We start from the raw sequence: 16,335 nt of genomic DNA on the forward strand, positions 1-16,335 counted from the left end.
TTGATGAAACTGATCCACAGATATTAAGTACCTTGACCAAAATCACACAAGTAAAAGCAAGAATGAGAAGAACCTTCAGTCAGGTGCAGTGGCTCATGCCTGTAATCCCAGCACTTTGGGAGGGCGAGGTGCGCGGATCACCTGAGGTCAGGAGTTTGAGACCAGCCTGGCCAACATGGTGAAACCCCGTCTACTGAAAATACAAAAATTAGCCAGGCGTGGTGGCAGGTGCCTGTAATCCCAGCTACTCAGGAGGCTGAGGCAGGAGAATCACTCGAAACCGGAAGGCAGCAATTACAGTGAGTCAAGATTGTGCCGCTGCACTCCAGCCTGGGCAACAAGGGCGAAACTCCTTCTCAAAAAAAAAAAAAAAGAAAAGAAAAAAAAAACCTTCGTCTCCAGATGAGTGTTCTACTTTGACACCACGGTAAAGCTGAAGAGGCTAAAGCTAGGGCCGGTCCAAATGGGGAAAGGTTCCACATAAAGCCACATCCTTGTGTTAGGCTTCAAAGTCAGAACAAGCAAATATCCTGTTTCTAAAGGCTGATACTCTCAACATCTCTACCCCAATGTAAAAAGATATTGTCTTTCCCTAGTAGTTTTTGGGAGAGAGCAAATTATAGCATCTTAGTGTGAGGACAATAATCAGAAGCTCATCTTATCTTTGGGCAGGCTTAAAGGGTTTTTAGGGAGCTATCATTATCACTTTATTTCTGGAAGAAAGAGCAAAATGCAAGAAGAGACTAAGTGATGTGAATAGCAAAATGGGATTTTTCTCAGAGAACTTTTTTCTTAAAATTAAGGGGCAAGGCCACACTCTGTATTGCCAGGTTCAACTTCTTGCCTTAAGGACAGTTTTCCACCCCACAACAGAGAAGGTATTTTGATGAGAGTTAAGGTGGGGAAAGTGGGTAGAAAGTCAGAGCAGATACAACTGAATAACATCTATGAAAACTGACTCCATTACATGTAGAGTCGTTAGTGTACAGAACCAGGAGGAATACTGATTACATAGCAATGTTACAGGCCCCAGGATTCCTGTTTATATTTCATGTTTTCTCTCCATACTCTTACAAATGGTCATTTCAACACTAGAGAACAGGTCTTTTAAAAAGGTAGAGAATTGCTCCCTTGTGTATGGATCTAGAATAGAGAATAATTTGCGAGAATTGTAAGACTATTTCAGTGTTCCTTATCCCCATTTTTCATCCTCAGTCTTAGGACGTGTATCCCATAGAGGAAATACAACTTTAAAATGAGCAAAATTAAACTTTTGAAAGTGTATTTTATTTTGTTGTCTCTCTTTGCATGGTGTATCTTTTCTACTTGGTATGGCCCTAAAGACAAGATCCTTATACTATCTGTACACTTATTCTGTTATAAAATCACCATCCTTTGCTCCCAGCTACTTTATAACTTGGGGGAGCAGGGTTTGCAATTCAAAGCTTATCTTTTACAAGAAGAACTTTAACAAGATCTCCAAAAAGCTCCCTCGAGTGGCTTTTAGATAGGCTCTTTTCTGTTTGTCTTTGTAATCAAACTACATTAGATTCCATCCAACACCCTATCTTCTAGTATGATGCTGTGATCCTAGGTGTGACTATTAAAAGTAAAACATAATGCTTATATCTTGATATTTATAAAAACATGATTAAAAGATATCTTTGCCTCTCTAAAAATAGGGTCTTGACCTCACTGTCTCAGTCAAATTCCACTTCAGCCCATGAGATTTCACTGGACTTCCCCAGATTCATTGACAACTGCAATCAACTATGTTTTTCTTTACTTTTTCTCCTCGGTAAGTAGAACTGAGCATGATCTTGGAGAAAATCAGCATGCATTACTGATCTGTGAACCATTCATCCTTCACATGCCTCTTTTTCCGTGTATGTGCCTCTTTTTCCTTGTATGTAAAGTGAGGGCAAGAAAGAGGAGGGCTAGATGACACCATTGTAACTCTTGTGTTTCAAGACACTCGTTTCTGCCTTGTCTCAGATTACAGTCATTTCGAAATACAGAAATAGGTATTACAGTCAGAATCCACATTTTAGAGTATATCTGCTGACCCCATGTCTGTGGAAGATACTGAGATGCAGGTACTGAGAATGGGCCTCAAAATTTTTCTCAAGACTGTGCTCCAGGAAGCTATGTTCAACCAAATGAAATTGGCCCTACTTGTCATCTTAGCATAGCAGGTTTCCGTTTGTGAAAGACAGAGAATATGCAACTCTCAACCACCTGAATATGAAGTGGCTTTCCACAGATCTCTTTTAGAAGGGTAGGTAGGAAGAATATCTTGACCTGTTTTCGTTCTCTGTAGCAGTTCCTCTAGCTCCCAACTGTATTACTTTTTGCTTGTTCTCAGAAATATGCTTCTTCTTTTGTAATCAGCAGTAACAATGATTTGTGTGCCAGCTGCTAGCCTAAGAGAGAGTTCCAGAAGACGGCTACCTAACAGGTGCTGTGGCATTTAGAAGAGGAATGGAACCACTGTCTACCTACAGCTTGTAGGTGTGGAGAACAAAGTATATGTGTGTTGGAGAGATGGTGGGTGGGAAATAAATACCCCTGCCTCTCTCTCCTCTCACCCTTTGATCTTCTGATCTTTTGGTTACTCCCATTTGATGAACCTCAGAGCAAAGGAGTATGATTTATCCAGTCCGTAAAGGTCAGTCCCTCTGCCAGCCCCTTCCCCAGATGCACAGAACAAAGTGCAAAATGATAGACAATGGATCCGAATGAAAATATTCACTGGAGAGCTATCTATTTGCAGAACTAGGAATATAACTAAAAATGATAAAAACCAAAATCATCTTAGGATAACTTTTAAATAGGCATTAAACTTCTTAAAGGCAAGACCTTTATCTTCATCTCTGACTTAGAGTACTAGGCACATCCAAGATGGACTCATCAGTGCTGTACGTGGAAACTAAGAAAAAAAAAAAAAGAGCTCAATAAATATTGGCAAATTGGTTAAATGAACAAAACACATGCGAGGGGGAGGAGGGAAATGTGCAATGGGATATTTTAGATAGTGCAGAGAGTTGGGAAAAAATTGTTTTTGAGCCTAAGAAACCCTGGAAGCATTTTTTAACTCTCTACTACACGCTTGCTTTCTTGTGGTTTGCTCTTTCCACTAAAAAGCAGAATGCATAAAACATTCTGATTAGTTAAGGGTTATTACTTAGGTTCCAAATAATGTTTCACATATAAATCTAAATTACTACTCTTCCTCCATTCTGCTTCCCTTTCTGTTTGGTCAAATCCCTGTGGGAGAGAGTAGCATTCCTGTGGTGGGTAAAATAATTTCTATGGAAATTTTTCAAAATGCAATTTCTCTAAACATTATGTGAAGATATGATTTATTTCTGGATTCAGTTCTTGTGCTTGCATCATCTTCCAATTTATCATCAAGTTCTCTGTGTGCCAGTTCTGTGTTTAAGAATCTGTTCATATCAGTTGTAATCTAAGAAGGTAAACTTCCACTAGGAGAATTGAAGCAGAAAAGAAGAAAATGTGTCCCAGAAGGTAATGGGTGCACTGAAAAGAAGATGGGACTTTATTCCCGGTCCTAACACTGCTGTAGCAAGTAAAGTGACATTGGAAAGTCCTTAACTTTGCCACTTTCTTTTTTTTTAGACCAAGTCTCACTCTGTTGCCCAGGCTGGAGTGCAGTGGAGTGATCTGGGCTCACTGCAACCTCCACCTCCTGGGTTTAAGCAATTTTCCTGCCTTAGCCTCCTGGGTAGCTGGGATTTCAGGTGCCTGCCACCATGCCTGGCTAATTTTTGTATTTTTCATAGAGATGGGGTTTCACCATGTTGGCCAGATTGGTCTCGAACTCCTTATCTCAAGTGATCCACCTGCCTCAGCCTCCCAAAATGCTGGGATTACAGGCATGAGCCACAGGGCCCAGGCAACTTTTGAACCTTTTTGTGCATGTATGTGTCTGAAAAGAACTGAGAATGTTTGAACCACATGCCTCTCAAGGTTCCTTCTAGCCATTAACATGTAAGCTTATGCTCATGTAGGTGTTGTTGCATTTCTAACCCAAAGACTGCCCAATACTTTGGAAATGCAGGTTAATAAGTGGAATTATCCTGCTATTTTGACAGAGGATCCCACTGGCACCTCAATGATGCTTTGATTGTTATATCATGAATTTGTGGAAGACCCAGAAACTGTGTCTTGGGTAGTCTAGCTTTGGAGGAATTGAATCAAATTGTGACTAACTTGAAGAAAAAAATTTGTTAGAAAACATTAGATAATAAATTCAAAATAAAGGAGAAATAAAGAGTCTTCTAATATTATTACATGCATCTCTTGGTGGGGATTGGAGGGGGACACAGTTTGGGAGCTAGTATTGTGGGAGAGAGCCTGGAGGGAAGAGTAAGATCTGGAAGAAATGAGAAAACCATTTATCACTAAAGCTTGTCAGGCAAAGGCACCAGTACTTGTATTCATTCATACTGTTCACTCACTTAAAAAAAAATCATTTAATGCATTCTTACTGCATGTGCATGAAACTAAAGCACTGAAAAGATAATTTTTATCATTTTCCGAGTACCACATATGATACTTCTTACATATTATCAAATGTATCACCTTTTCTTGGCTCTAGTTTCCTATTTCCCACTCCAAAACCTCAGACATGCAATTGGAAAACCACCTTTCTTTCCTCCCTCCCTCACTACCATCCTGCCCACTTGTGTTGACCAGCTCTGATTAACATGGTCGTGTCTAGGATGCTGGCGCTCCATGGGGGATTAAAACGTGGATCCCACCATAGAAAAGCTGAGTATTGCAGGAAGGATTTCTTATGAACTTATGAAATACAACAGGAAAATAGGTGCCATTCTAGAGCATGAGCATGATAGTATGAACTCAAGTTACCTATTATTATTTTTGTTTTATTTTATTTTTTTTGAGACAGTCTCACTCCGTCGTCCAGGCTGGAGTGCAGTGTTGCAATCTCAGCTCAACGCAACCTCCACCTCCCGGGTTCAAGCAATTCTCCTACCTCAGCCTCCCGAGTAGCTGGGATTATAGGTGCCTGCCACCACGCCTGGCTAATTTTTGTACTTTTAGTAGAGATGAGGTTTCACCATGTTGGGCAGGCTGGTCTCAAACTCCGGGCAGTCTGGTCTCAAACTCCTGACCTCAGGTGATCCACCCACCTCAGCCTCCCAAAGTACTGGGATTACAGGCATGAGCCACCACGCCCAGCCAAGTTCCCTATTTTTAAAAATATTAGCCACTAGATAATTTAGTATGAGTCCACACAACCACTGACAGTTCTTGGGACCTTTCTCCTGGTCTGCATGCACAACCCCACCACAGGAGTAAGAGACAGGGGTACACTTATCACTTACGTTGTCACTGCTAGTTATTACCTCAGTAAAAACAAGACTACCATGCCTAGTGCACAGAAGGTCACAGGACTGTGGTTTCTCCTCAAAGAGTGACATTCGTTTAGAACGTAGTCATCCCTCTTATCCCAGAACTGCTTGAGAATTAAGGAGGGAAAGAAAAGAAGAGGGTCTCTAGCTCTGACCTTTACTGTGTTGGGAAGATCCCCACTCTAATCGTGTTGCCACTCCTTTTTTTTAAGACAATAATAAGGTCTCCTTTTCTAGAACACTCAGCTCATCGGTTTTTAGACCTGTCCAACTGACATTTAACACCATGAGATGGTGGAGTTGGGGGAGTCATGAGACTAGTAACACACAAACAGATTTTCAAGAGCTTGACATTCCATTATTTACTCACCTAGCAAATACTTATTGAGTGTCTATTGTGCCAGGCACTGTGCTAAATACACAGAGCTGAATAGGATACTATCCATGCTCTTCAAGATCTCAGTTTAATTAGGGAGAAGGCAAACAGCAAACAGAATTTCAAGTCTTAGGATGTTGGCTGTGAGTTTGTCAAAAAAGGAAAAAAAAATTCAAGAGAAACATCTTTGTATCAGGAAGCCCTTTCTATTTCCTTAGAATCACACTTTATAAGCAATCCTAGCCCCACTGCTTGCTATTCGTATAACCTTGGACAGGCTTCCTAAGAGTTCTGGACCCCAGTGTCCTCATCTGAAGATGGAGGCAAAGAATAAGCTCCCCAAGTTTCCTTACTGCTCTAAAATGAATACTGAGCTCAGTCTTGAAGGAGTGTCTGTATAGAATTTTGAATTGGAAAGAGGAGCAGGGTGCCCTTAGGAGAGAGAACTGCACGAAGAAAGCAAGGATATGCAAATGAATAGGGCATAAAGAAAAGTGGGAGTAAAGAGAATAAGGTACCAACACATCTCCCTGCTTCTACCTTCACTCCCTTCCATGTATTTTTAATCAGCCATCAGAGCAGTCTATTAAAATGTAAGTCAGGTCATGGTCACTCCTTTGCCCAAAATCCTCCAGTGGCTTTCCATGTCATTTGGAAAAAATCCAAAGTTCTCAAAACCTATAAGACCTAAGTGACCTGCATCTCCCATCCCAACCTCTCTTTCTGACCCTTTCCCCATTGCCTTCCCCCTGCTTTGCTCTACTCCAGATGCTGGTCTCCTCACCAATGCTCACCAGTTACCACCTAAAATCTTTTACTTTATTTTCTCCTCCTTTAGAATATAAGCAGCACAGGAGCATGGCTTTTGTCTGCTTTATTATGTATCCTCAAAGTTCAGAATGTGCATGTCTAGTAACGTATTTGTTAAATACATTTTCTTATTTACAGATAAGGAAACTAAGATCAAAGAGAATGCAAATGAAGTCAAACTGCTCTTTAGGAGAGTGTGGACCAGAACGTGCACAGATTTTCTGTGTCTCTGCCCCAAGGGCTTTATGGTAGACAGAATGATGGGCCCTGAAGATGACTATATGGCAGAAGAAACTTTGCAGATGTGATTAAAAATCTTGAGATGAGAATATTATCCTAGTTTATTCTCCAAAGTAATGATAGAGGTTTTTCTAACAGAGGGGCAGGAGAGTCAGTCTGAGAAGGAAATGTGATGATGGAAACAGAGGTTGGAAGATGGAAGGGGACCCAGAGCCAAGGAATGCAGGTAGAAAAGAAAAGGCTGATTCTCCCCTAAAGCCTCCAGATGGAATTCAGCCCTGCCTCCACCTTGATTTCAGGGCTTCTTACCCCAAGAACCGTAAGCTAATATATTTGTTTTTGTTTTTGTTTTCTTTGAGATGGAGTCTTGCTCTGCTGCCCAGACTGGAGTACAGTGGAGCAATCTCAGCTCACTGCAACCTCCGCCTCCTGGGTTCAAGCGATTCTCCTGCCTCAGCCTCCCAAGTAGCTGGGATTACAGGCGCCCACCACACCCAGCTAATTTTTTTGTATTTTTAGTTGAGACGAGGTTTCGCCATGTGCTGGCCAGGTTGTTCTCGTACTCCTGACCTCGGGTGATCCACCTGCCTCAGCCTCCCAAAGTGCTGGGATTACAGGTCTGAGCCACTGCACTCAGACATATGGGTTGTTTTAAGCCTTCAAGTTTGTGATACCTTGTTGGAGCAGCAATAGGAAACTAATACAACTTCAATTCACTGCATCTTCAGAGAAAAATGCTGGGCAGGTAAGGTGGGGACAGTTTGTTGATTCATTATTTAATAACTAGCTATTGAGCACCCCTCCCCACTTTCTTGGTGGAACACTGTGTGTAGTAATATGAGGTAAAGAACATAATTTGTGCTCTCAGAAGCTTACTAGCTAGCGGCTACAGCTATGGCTAGGGAATGGCTAGCCTTGAATTCAAGGGGGTAGGATTTGCACCTAACTTGAGACCAATGCTTAGACTTCTAGATGCAAAAACTGGGAGCCTCCTTTCAGGATTTGATCTCAACACAGACAAGAGTGTTTGTTCACTCATTTATTAATTGACTCAACCAACATTTACTGTATACATTGATATATCTGTTTTAGCAAAGAAAACGGAGGATATGAAAGGGGAACTTTCACATCTTAATGTAATTTTTTTTTTAAAAAAAAGCAGTAGGATTAAGTGTCTGTGTGCGCTTTAATTTGAAGATTTCTAGTATTTTTTCATGTTTTAATTAATTATTTTTGAGGCAGGGTCTCACTGTCTCACCCAGGCTAGAGTGCACAGGTAAAATCATAGCTCACTGTAGCCTCAACCTCCTGGCCTCAAGTCATCCTCCCACCTAAGTCTCCCAAATAGCTGTGACTACAGGCATGTGCCACCACACCCAGTCAGTTTATTTTATTTTATTTTATTATTTTAGAAAAGGGTTCTCCCTGTGTTTCCCAGGCTGATCATATCTCTTGGCATCAAGCAGTCCTCCCGCCTCACCCTCCAAAGTGCTGGGATTACAGGTGTGTGCCATGGCACCCAGCCCAGTATTTTTTTTTTTTTTTAATTAAAAAAAGGTGGCTCACACCTGTAATCCCAGCACTTTGGGAGGCCGAGGTGGGCAGATCACAAGGTCAGGAGTTCGAGACCAGCCTGGCCAACATGGTGATACCCCATCTCTACCAAAATACAAAAAGTAAATCAGCCAGGCATGGTGGCGCGCACCTGTAAATCCCAGCTACTCCAGAGGCTGAGGCAGGAGAATTGCTTAAACCCCAGGGGCGGAGGTTGCATGAGCCAAGATCATGCCACTACACTCCAGCCTGGGCGACAGAGCAAGACTCCTTCTCAGGGGAAAAAAAAAAAAAAAAAAGGAAACATTTTCCGAAAGCTAGTCTGAGCCAGGTAGTATGAAAGACACTGAAGATGAAAGAGCAGCCTTGAACTCTGGACACTTACAGCTTCATAGGAGTGACAAGTGAACAGGGGATTGCCCCACCCAAAGCTCTTGTGACTAGAGAGAGAAATAAGGTTTCTGTGGAGGCCCAGAGGGGTCCTCCAACCCTGCTTGGAGGACAGTACTGGGGTAGAGAGGGTCAAGTAGAGATTCCCAAAAGTAACATCTCAATTGAACGTTCTGATCCTTAGCAAGCCTCGGGCACTTTGGCCTTGCCTACCCTGGCCTTGGTTGTTTTGCTAACCAGAGCCAGCTGTGTTGTGGGTGTCTTTTCCTCTCTCCTGGTGTCCCCGCCTGGACCCTTCACTCTTTGCCTCCCACGCCCTGGCATGACACAGGCATTTTCAGACCCTTTCCCAAGATTCTGTTTACAGCCAGCATGCTGTGCAGCTCGTGAGGAGTCATAAGCCCATGATGAGATAAGAGGAGGAACTTGGAGGAAAACATGATGAACATGGACAAAGCCAATGGGGTAAAATATGCATGTTTTCATTTGCTTTTCCCAAACAGGATGCTTTCACACCACTGTCTATAATCCAAACAGTATGTTTCTCCTTAACATACTGTGAAGATGTGAAGCCACATGAGAAATGTTCTCCCAAGATGGAGTTCGTGTCCCTCCTGGAGCTCCCTCAGCACCCTGTGCTCCCACATTTCAAAGGATCACTCACACCCTAGCCCATTTCCTCACTGTCTAATGTTCTCCACGGACCCCTAAGATCCTTCTAGAGCCATGAGCAGCCTTGCTTGAGGTTGTATGGCATATACCCTGTGCACAGTGAATGCTCAGTAAATAACTGCTCCATTGAACTGAATAGAATAAAACAGCGTAGATACTAGTTTGGTCAAATTTTAAAACATCAGAAGTTCAACTCTCATTTTGGAAGGCGAGGATGTGATTAAAATTCAATTTTAATCGATTATTTCTCAGAAAACATAAAAATGTTCCTACAATTCTCAAATAAATATTTACCAATTACATTTTCAACCTGATTTGACACTCTGAGGAGGGGGGAAGGTTGAGTATATCATAAAAACTTCAGTTTACCTCTAATTTGTGTTTGTGTGTGAAGAAGGAGCACAGGATATAGAAGAGGGAAAAATGCTTTGAAACCTCTAAAGTGGGTTGCAAATGTTAGTTGGTTTTCACACAACGGACACAGAAACCGCCCGTGCATTCAGGCACTTGCAGACTGAAGCAAACAGCTGTATTTGGATGAGGCAGAGGAATGGTGGGAGGAACTGTTTCTTGCTGCACAGAGCATTCAGTTGTTCTGGACTTTGCCAGGACACAGATGGTTTTCCTTGCTGGAATTGGTCAGGGAGGGCAGGGGAAGTGCCCAGGCTTTGCTTTCCCATAATCGACAGTACAGAGTTTTAAGAAATATTTGAAGAGTAGCACTGTTCTGGTACCTACTTGGGAAAGCCAATTCTTGATTTTAAAAAATCAAATCAAAACAGTGACAGTGACACATTCTGCTTCCATTTCATACCATTCCTGACTTCTTAGAAGCGGTTGATGCTAGTGGTCTTCTCTGGTAGGGATTGCTAGCCCTGGCTTTGCAGTAGCCCATGGAGCCGCCAGTTCTCCAGGGGAATTGCAAAATATTCCTAAATATTCTAAAAATGAAATTAAATATTCATTTTGTTGTAATTTATATGCGCCATCCAATACTTTTAGAAGATGTCAGTACCGTGGAATGACATGACCAGCAATAATATGTTGCAACTCTGAGATAGAGCTAGAAATTCTCAGAATCAGAAGCTGATGGTCCTGCAGTCCAATGCCGTGTGATTTGCACTGTGGCCAGCTGTACAAGACTTAGCCTATACTTCACTCTGTGTAACTCTAAAACATTTTGTAAGTCTAAGATGGTAATATATTCTTTCATAAAACCTCAATCTACTGAGTTCTAATCATTCTTGATCTTTCTCAAATAAACAGTGGTCAAATCTTTCCCAAAAACTAAGTAACTAAGCATTCACATTTTACAACTATAATGTAATTTTGGTATGAGAAAACTATTTCCTGGTCTCCAGGATCTAGAAAGTAAACATGTAACAAACAATTAGGAATGTGGTATCGGGTAGTCAAATGTTCTACGCGTCTCCAGCCTAAGCTCTCCACTTCAGATTTCTTGCTCTTTTCCTTTTTGCTTAAGCATATCTTGGTATGTTGCCTGGGAGTTTACGTGTGTTACCACAACAGAACGAAGAATTATGTAATATAAAGCCCAACTTGTTTTTCTTTTCCCTACCAATTGTACTATAACTTAGACAAAATTCAACCGTTTTCTTTTATTATGTACAGTGGCTATTAAAAAGAAAGGATGTAGAAAAAAAATTTTCGGGAAACAGTGGGAAACTAATGCATCATGATCTGCTTAACAGGGGACTGTAAATAGAAGTCAAGTCCAGACCATGGAAATTGCTTCTTTAAAATATATTTTTTTCAATTTTAAAAGTAATACATTCACATGGTTTAAAAAAACCCTCAAACTAAAGAAGAATACAAAATAAAAAGTAAAAGTTCTGCCCTCCAACCTACTACCCCAACTGCTGAATCCCACTGCCAAGAGAAACAGTCATTTGTTGTGCATCTTTCTAGAAGAATTCTATGCATATTACAGAGATGTCACAATTACCCACATGCTTTCTGACAAGCTCTGTGACTTGATTTTTCTCCTTACTGTGCTTTGAGCATCTTTACATATTAGTAAACATATACACCTCAGTTAAAAAAAATCAGTAGCTGGGTGTAATGGTGCATGCCTGTAGTCCCAGCTATTTGGGAGGCAGACAGGCAGGAAGATCCCCTGAGCCCAGGAATTCTAATCTACCCCAGGCATCTTGGCAAGACCCTGTCTCTTAAGAAAAAAATCAAAAGCTTTATAGTATTCTGTTGAGTAAGAGTATTATTATTTGTTTATACAGCCTCTTTTTGGTGGACATTTGGCTTGTGTTTAGATAGTTACTAATGCAAACAATGCTTCCAGTGAACTTCTGTAAATATATATTTGTATATATAAGAGAATAAATCTTATACCTGCAGAGTAAATTTCTGAAAGTGAATCACTAATTCTGAGATTATGTGCATCTCCAGAGATGTTAACAAACATATACACCCAGCAACAGTGCAAGACAGTGTATTTCCCAACTGCTCCCTCACTGAGATTTTTTTTAAAACATATAAACACTATTATAAGTTACCTCTGGAGTTAAAGAATAACTTTTGCTTTTTACTTTCATAGACATCTGTACTATGTAAACTTGATATAGTGAGGATGTTTTCTTTTGTAATTAAAAGAGATTAAAGAGATTCAGAACACTTGTTTGTAACTGGTTTTGGAATGAAATTTCACTTGGAAAATAAACACCTAGAATATGAGACTCTTCATCAATAGAAAACCATTGTAGGGAGCAGTTACAGGTAAAGCTCTGTTTAATAAGGGTAAGCTGATGGCAGGGAAAGGAACAGGCCTTAAAGAGAACTCACCTATGAGAATTGGAGAAGGTAACCCTGTGGTATCAAAATGCAGGAGACCAGAGATAGCTATAAACCTCTTGCAGTGTTAATGCCTCCCCATGAAGTCATAATCCCTAGAATGAGAATTTATTTTTGACGATACACCAGTAATGCAAGGGACAATGATAAGGAAGTACCGCACTTAGTCTTTCTTGTACCCTGAAATGTTTTTCATTTTATGCCCTTCTAGAATAGAGTGTACTCACTTCCTCTCTTCCTCACATGGACTTGAAAACTCAGCGACTTTAGGATGCAACTCCAGGTTGACACATTTTCATTAGTTTAGAAAACCCACGTGTCCCACTCTCAGAATCATTATTATAGTAGAGGAGATATTCAAGGCAAGGATTCTTTGGGAAACAACATCCAGATTCAAGGGAAAACATCTGAGTCACGACAACTTAAAATCCAGCCTAGCCTGCCACAAAAAGTGTTTGTGTAACATTAAGTACCTCATATGCAATTTGTGAAAAGGAAAATTATGTCAATATAACATGAAATTTGTGAAACTCAAACATGATTGTCTAGGCAAGGAGAGCTGAAATAGGAGAAACAAAATTATAGCCTCTAATATGAAAGGAAATACTTTTAGTATGGCTACTGCTAAGCAGTACTTTGTTCAGCCGTATTTTTAAAAAAATTAAAAAGAAGCACTTGATTGCTGGTGATAGTGCCAACTTGAATAAACCCAATGAAGTGAATTTAACAATACCAGCATTTACTCTTTAAGAACTGAATTGTGTTCCTGTCACATTTATATGTTGACATCTTTACCCCCAGTACCTCAGAATGTGACTGTATTTGTGGACAGGGCTTTTTAAAGAGGTTAACTAAGGTAAAATGAGATCATTTGGGTGGGCCCTAATCCAATATGACTAGTGTCCTTATAGGAAGAGATTAAGACACAGACAATACACAGAGACCATGTGAAGAGAAGACACAGGGAGAAGTTGGTCATCTACAAGCCAATGAGAGAGGCCTGAGAAGAAATCCACTTTGCTGCCACCTTGATCTTGGAATTCCAGCCTCCAAAACTGTGAAAAAATACATTTCAGTTGTTTAAGCCACACAGTCTGTGGTATTTTATGGCAGCCCTAGCAGATTCAGACACTCATGGACACATAACTTCAGAAACATATTTCCACAAAAACAAATGCTTGTGATCCCAGCACTTTGTGAGTCCGAGGCGGGTGGATCACCAGAGGTCAGAGGTTTGAGACCAGCCACACCAATATGATGAAACTTCGTCTCTACTAAAAATACAAAAATTAGCTGGGTATGGTGGCGGGCACCTGTAGTTCCAGCTACTCGGGAAGCTGAGACAGGAGAATGGCTTGGACCTGGGAGGCAGAAGTTGCAGTGAACCGAGATTGCTCCACTGCACTTCAGCCCGGGTGACAGAGCAAGACTCCATCTCAAAAAAGTAATATATATACACACACACACACACACACACACACACACACACACAGATACACATATATATACAATTAAAATTATTCACAACAAAGGAAGAAAAATGGAAACAAACTAATTCCCTGCCATAGGAGAACGGTGAACTATGATATATTCACACAGTGGAGTATGATGCACCCACAAAAAAACTGAGGAAAGCTGGCTGGGCGTGGTGGCACACCAGCATTTTAGGAGGCTGAGGAGGGAGGATGATTTGAGCTCAGGAGTTTGAGACCAGCCTGGCCAACATGGCAAAACCCCATCTCTACTAAAAATACCAAAGTTAGCCGGGCGTGGTGGCATGAGCCTGTAGTCACAGCTATTTGGGGGCGGGGGTGCGAGGCAGGAGGATGGCTTGAACGTTGGAGGTTGAGACTGCAGTGAACTGAGATGGTCCCACTGTATTCTGGCCTGGGCAACAAAGTGAGACTCTGTCTCAGAAAAAAAGTACTGTGGAAAGCCTCTGTGTCCCAATATGAAACAATCCCCTGGATATCCTCTTGTGGAAAAAAGCAACGCGCCACAGAGTATATGTAGTAAGTTTTATCTATGCCAGAAAGAAGGAGAAATAAAAATATGTGTATGCATTTGCATATTTTTGTAAAAAGTAAACACTGGAAGAATAAACCAAAAAAGCAAATAATGACCCGAGGTGACTGGGGGACGGGGGTAATGAACTAGATAAGACAAGGAGGGGAGTGTGATATCCCTGAGTATATATTTTTATGCAGTTTGAATTTCTGAGTTGTATGAATGTTTTACAATTTCAAAATAAATTGAAAAGTTGAAAGAAGCAAACCTTACAATTGAATACATTCAGGGAAAAAAAAAAAAAAAAACCTAACCACTTGTCAAGTTAATAACATAATGATGCAGGTAAAAAGAATGAACATAACTTTTGAAGACAGCAGTCTGAATGGGATCCGTCTATGGACTAAAAGATCTGCAATAAAATCTGAAATAGTAGATTTGTTATTAGGAGTGGCATTAGAGTACTGAAATTATTTTATTTGTATTGCAGGATACAGAAAAAATTGTTTTCAGATAGTCGGGAACTTAGGTTTTCCCTGTTTAAGAAGAGGTTAAATATGGGTGGGGAAAAGGTAGGAGGAACTCTGAAATTGGAGGGTACCGTGATGAGCTCTGTACCAGTAGCAGTAAGCACACCTGGAAATGCGATCTTGATTTCCAGATATCATTCTTCACTAAAGACAACAGGACTTTTTGGGCAAATGGCTAATTCTAAGTTTGGAGAAAGGAAACCACAAGACAACCCTGGAATATTTAGTGCCGGAAATCAAGGGAGTGCTCAAAGACTGGAAAAGACACGTCTAGGTAGGATGTGGTGGCTCACGCCTGTAATCCCAGCACTTTGTGAGGCTGAGATGGGCAGATCGCTTGAGTCCTGGAGTTCAAGACCAGCCTGGACAACATGGCAAGACTCCATCTCTACAAAAAATACAAAATATTAGCCAGGCATTGTAGTGTGTGCCTTTAGTCACAGCTACTGGGGAAGCTGAGGTGGGAGGATGGCTTGAGCCCGGGAGCTGGAGGCTGCAGTGAGCCAAGATCATGCCACCGCACTCCAGCAAGGATGACAGATCCCAGACTCTGTCTCAAAAAAAAAAAAAAAAGATGTCTAAAGAACACAGGAACAGAATTGATGGGGCTCCCAGTGGCCACATTTGAGACAGTTTGAGAATCTCAAAGAATAGCATATAACGCATTAATTATAATATGTGATTATTTATTATATATAATGATGATATAATTGGATATAACACATTGAATTTTTAAAAATCCATGTCCATAGTGACACTAAAGAAAAGACAGGAGGAGGGAAGAAAATTCTTCTTTATGAAAGAATGCCAACTAATATATGTAGAAGGATGATAAATTTACAGATTTGCCATTTTGCAACGTTTATGCAATAACAGATTCAGGTAAAAATAATCAATGACAAATTGCTAATAAAGAGCCAAATATTATTCATACATCTCAAAAGTGTTACATCACAGATTGCTGTCGATTACAAATGGAAAAGGCATCTTCCAAATGGAGACATTCAGCAGATGCCACCTAATTAAATGATTAACACTTAGCATTACCAATGGGACAAACTGATGCTAGGTGTATCGGCTGGGATGTAATGGCAAGTGTATGACATCACTTATATAGTATACTTGCTGAAATATTTAACCTGTATCCAAACAGCAATAACCAATCAGACAAATCCAGATTGTAAAGCACTCCTGAAGTCTGTGGATATGGGCTTTTGAAAAATGTTCGTGTCATAAAATGAGTAAAGGTTGGAAGGAGGGAACTGATCTATATTATAAAAGATAAACCTGAAAACTAAATTCGTCCGTAACCCTGGATTTGATCTTGGGTTGAAATAAATAGCAAGAAAAGAGTATTACTGAGTCAATTAAGGGAATTTGAATATAGACTGTATATTAGGTAAGGTTACGGTGTCAGCTTTAACTTTATTGGCTATAACAATAACATGAATAAATACAATAATCAATTTTTCAGATATATGCTGAAGTACTTAGGGTTGAAATGTTATATTTGTAACTTAAATGACTCAGC

At 40.6% G+C, this 16,335-nt stretch overlaps 1 long non-coding RNA gene across 1 annotated transcript in view; it reads left to right on the top strand.

The window, feature by feature from the left end:
- The window catches only part of LOC108528157 (uncharacterized), a 32,264-nt gene that overhangs the window by 4,321 nt on the left and 11,608 nt on the right, over nucleotides 1–16,335 (top strand). The window contains exon 2 of the long non-coding RNA XR_001885038.1: nucleotides 6,964–7,144. This is a non-coding gene — a long non-coding RNA (uncharacterized LOC108528157). The remainder of the gene's footprint in view (nucleotides 1–6,963; nucleotides 7,145–16,335) is intronic.

This window comes from Rhinopithecus bieti, unplaced genomic scaffold (assembly GCF_001698545.2).
Source record: "Rhinopithecus bieti isolate Rb0 unplaced genomic scaffold, ASM169854v2 scaffold_3040, whole genome shotgun sequence".
NCBI classification, from domain to species: domain Eukaryota; kingdom Metazoa; phylum Chordata; class Mammalia; order Primates; family Cercopithecidae; genus Rhinopithecus; species Rhinopithecus bieti.